The sequence below is a fragment of the Topomyia yanbarensis genome, chromosome 3 (genome assembly GCF_030247195.1).
Source record: "Topomyia yanbarensis strain Yona2022 chromosome 3, ASM3024719v1, whole genome shotgun sequence".
Taxonomy (NCBI): Eukaryota; Metazoa; Arthropoda; class Insecta; order Diptera; family Culicidae; genus Topomyia; species Topomyia yanbarensis.
In genome coordinates this window covers 135628676-135633127 of record NC_080672.1, presented here as the reverse complement: position 1 = coordinate 135633127, position 4452 = coordinate 135628676, and the positions used below count along the sequence as shown (strand labels likewise).

The following is a 4452-nucleotide window of genomic DNA, read 5'->3' as shown; positions in this document are numbered from 1 at the left end:
CTCAATTAGGTTGTTACAAAGAGCTATAACGTTTTTAAAATTGTCATTTTGTTCAAGATAAAATATTATTGTTTTTTGAATGTGTCAATTACAAATCGTGCAGTTATATTCTGTTTTCAACCCTTCCCAAATCCCTGTCCGAAAAACTATAAAGAATCAGATTTCATCAAGTTAAACCAGAGTTGGAAAATTTTTAAAATTTCGACCTTTTTCTTCGGACCAATTTTTAATGCCCGTTTTACCCCACTTGCCTTCAAAGTAAGAATATAATATTGGATCAAAGTCAATCTCAGATATACACAAACGTTGAAATTTTCATCAAAGTCGGAGCACTTTTGGAAAATTCGCTCTTAAAGATTATACAATAACAACCATATAAATAAGAATCCGACCGTCGTATGCACGAGGAAAACCTGATTAAACTTTTCGATGTTTCGTTTCTTAAAAGATAACAGACCCATTTTTTTTACAAAACACAGGCGCTTTAAAAACGAAACAAATAAAAAAAAATGAACGACCGTGACAGGACTCGAACCTGCAATCTTCGGATCCGAAGTCCGACGCCTTCTCCATTAGGCCACACGGCCACCACTGGAAAGGATCCCTTTTTTACCGACGCAGTGACGACAACAGGGCGAGCGATTCCAACTCGTTATTTCCTTCATTTGTCCGTGCGAATCATAGACCAACAAACAATTTGTCAAGATAAGCTACGCCGCTTTCATCAGCATATCGCCATCCGTGTGCAATCCGTAGTGACGGAGCACGCGCGCTCCTTGAAGTGTGATAACGTGCCATAAATCTACACTCCGTTCGGTGCTGACGAAGGGATAGGCAAGGGAAAAGGATAGCAAACGAAATGCTTCTTGCTTGCAGCCCGGGTAGCATGGTAAACTACAATTTGATTTGTGAATGCGTAACTGCGAAAATGTACAGCTTCCGGTTCGGCCTTTGGGATTATGCATCTGCTATGTACTGGGTAGGTATAGCCCAAGGGGAACTGCCTTCGAGGAGGAACCTATAAAGTAGAGCACAGGCAGCGTTTCGGAATTGCGTCGGTCGTCGAAGGAAGAGTCAACAAAAAGCGGCCCGAGGCCGTTCGCACTTCCTCCGGCTGCTGGTGGCATGTAGGCAGTAATCTGGAACACAGGAATTTCATTTTTACGCAGTTGGCTCAGCTCCATAAGTGCACACACAGAGCGAGACTGCGTTCTTTCTCTGCTTTCTGGGTCGGTTTGTGTGTTCAATTTGGGGGACAAAGAGGCGAACGAGTTGGTCCAAAAAGTCAAACATTGTTTAATCGCCGTACGACTATTGCGCGTACAAACAAACTTCTTGTGCCGACGAAACGACAGCAGATGGGTTCGTAGGCAGGGAAGCCTTCGAGTCGGGCTTTGTGGAAATTGAAATTGAGCACATTCTTGGCGAGAAATGTATTCCGCCGGAGGTCTCCAGCCGAGTCGCTGCATTGGCAGTACGATGGCGTCGTTCTCGTTTCAATACCCATTTTACTTTGTAGCTGAATGTTTTTAAAGGAAAATTTCTTTAACACAAAGTGATTGCATTCTGTGATGAACGATTTTCGGCGAACGGCTATAAACGCAAAATATGCATCTTTTGCCTTTGGTTTGGCACTTCCTAATTGAGATTTGACAGCATTTTTCCAGTTAAAAGCAGAAACTATCTTATTGACGCCTTTTTCGAAACTACAAAGACGGTACATATAAATACCGATAATCGATATTTATAATTTTGGTTGATGGACAGGGTGCATCCCACTAGCTTACAATTCTGCCGACCTGAACCCGTCAGCCCAGTGTCCTAGTGTATAGTTTTGAGCGCGGCATATTAAGTTAATAATTTCCTTCTTTGAAGTAGAACGAAAAACAAACTGTGTTGCGTGATTTACAATTTATGAATTATTGCTTTACGCTATAGCGAGCGAGAGACAGATAATGACTGCCCCGGTTGTAATGGAAGCTGAGACCCGAAAAGGACGGTCCAACACGAACTAGTATTATTTCTCGGGCATGACAAAAAAAACTGCTTACCCAAATAAGTTTAATTCTGTAACACGAAGAGGGCACTTTTTCGCGTTTCCCATTTTGTCCCGAGCTTTTTCAGCCTTGCTTTGTTTCATGCCTGGAACGCGTGCCAGAAATTTAGTGGCGTTATTATCCTTGCGGTGTGCTGCTGCTTGCCCCGTGCTCTCTGCTAGTGGTGAAACTTCTTCCATTCAGTGGTTCCATAATGGTATCGCAATCATTGCAGCATACTTTAAAACGCACCTCCGAGCGCAGTCTCCTTTGGGGAGTTGATCCCCATCACAGATTATTGTCGAATAATCAGCGGTCGTGGCTACTGCGGTCGATCCAATCTTGCCTCCGGTCGTTGTCGTCATCGTGGATGTTGCATGCGCTGATAATTCCCGCTTCCAGAAGCGACAGCATAACAATAATTCGCTAAATTTCCATACATAATCGAACAAGGTTCTGCGGCAAAGCCCCAAAACCCATTGCCTGAATGCTGCGAAATCGCGTATCTTATCCGTTTTATTTATTGCACATCTTCAAACCGCAATTTGTGTCGCATCGAACACAAGTGACTACTCTGCAGTGGGGAAATGGGAAGCTTGGAGTTGGGGAACGACAAGATGGTCCTCTGGCGTGACTGTTACGTGGCGTGCTTCTACCAGTGGCAGACTGAATCACAGCCGGATCATACATACCGACATGCCCACCGCGCGCGCGATGGGTTGCAGTAATTCCCAACTGTGCGATTGATACATCAGCATTCAACCGCGGCCCCGCTGCTCAGCTCAGCTGCTGTTCTGTTTGGGTTGAGCGGAGGTCGAGAAAATCTGATAAGGATAGTACAGTTGTTTTTGGGCAACAACAACAAACAACAAGCAACAAGCAACAAACAAAAAACAAAAAACAACAAACAACAAACAACAAACAATAAACAACAAACAACAAACAACAAACAACAAACAACAAACAACAAACAACAAACAACAAACAACAAACAACAAACAACAAACAACAAACAACAAACAACAAACAACAAACAACAAACAACAAACAACAAACAACAAACAACAAACAACAAACAACAAACAACAAACAACAAACAACAAACAACAAACAACAAACAACAAACAACAAACAACAAACAACAAACAACAAACAACAAACAACAAACAACAAACAACAAACAACAAACAACAAACAACAAACAACAAACAACAAACAACAAACAACAAACAACAAACAACAAACAACAAACAACAAACAACAAACAACAAACAACAAACAACAAACAACAAACAACAAACAACAAACAACAAACAACAAACAACAAACAACAAACAACAAACAACAAACAACAAACAACAAACAACAAACAACAAACAACAAACAACAAACAACAAACAACAAACAACAAACAACAAACAACAAACAACAAACAACAAACAACAAACAACAAACAACAAACAACAAACAACAAACAACAAACAACAAACAACAAACAACAAACAACAAACAACAAACAACAAACAACAAACAACAAACAACAAACAACAAACAACAAACAACAAACAACAAACAACAAACAACAAACAACAAACAACAAACAACGAACAACAAACAACAAACAACAAACAACAAACAACAAACAACAAACAAAAAACAACAAACAACAAACAACAAACAACAAATATGGGTCATTCCGAGCGAAGCCATCGAAAAAAAAGTTAGCTTATAATACAGATGTAAGGTTTTGTACCAATTTTTGACAAATTGTTCATCTATATGAGAACTTTCATATTTTTGTGTGGATTGAATCTTCACACAATGGTTTATTGTCCAAAGTCGTTAAATTTGGGTCCACGATGTCTTCGGAGGAATTCATGGACATTACTAGCCCTTCCGTATTGTGTTGTGATTTCAATTAATCCTTAAAAGTGAGATATATTTATCAACTTTCATGCAAGTACATACAGTCCTGCGGGCATGCAAATTCATTTCTCCTACGGATAACTGAGGACGTGAAAAAGAATCCGCGTAGTAGGAGTTCCATAGCTTAAGGGGTTTCGCCCAATTGGGGCTGTGGCCGAATATTTCGTCTGCGTTAACATTTAGTGCCGTACGTTCTTTGGCAAAGTTTTTGTGCTTACCTTACCTTACCTGCAATTAATTAAGAACTGTTCCGCCAGGGGTGCTTTAAAAGAGATTAAATAATTCGAACCTCTCATCGTAAATGCGGCTAACATTGAATGGGTTTCACATGAAATCTATCGAAGCACTGATTATTTTGAAAGGTGATGCCTTAGGAAAATTTGTCCAGAAAGTTAAGAGCTTCTGGATGGTGGAAATAATAACATGGAATTATCCCACTAGACGGTGCCAGTGCGAAAACAAATATTCAATTAATATGCATAAAAGAGTT

General features: G+C 40.3%; 1 non-coding gene across 1 annotated transcript; it reads right to left on the bottom strand.

Moving 5' to 3' along the window:
* Positions 1 to 514: 514 nt before the first annotated feature.
* Positions 515 to 587, bottom strand: Trnar-ucg (transfer RNA arginine (anticodon UCG)). Its single transcript has one exon. It is a non-coding gene; the product is annotated as a tRNA-Arg (tRNA).
* Between the last annotated feature and the right edge of the window lie 3865 nt (positions 588 to 4452).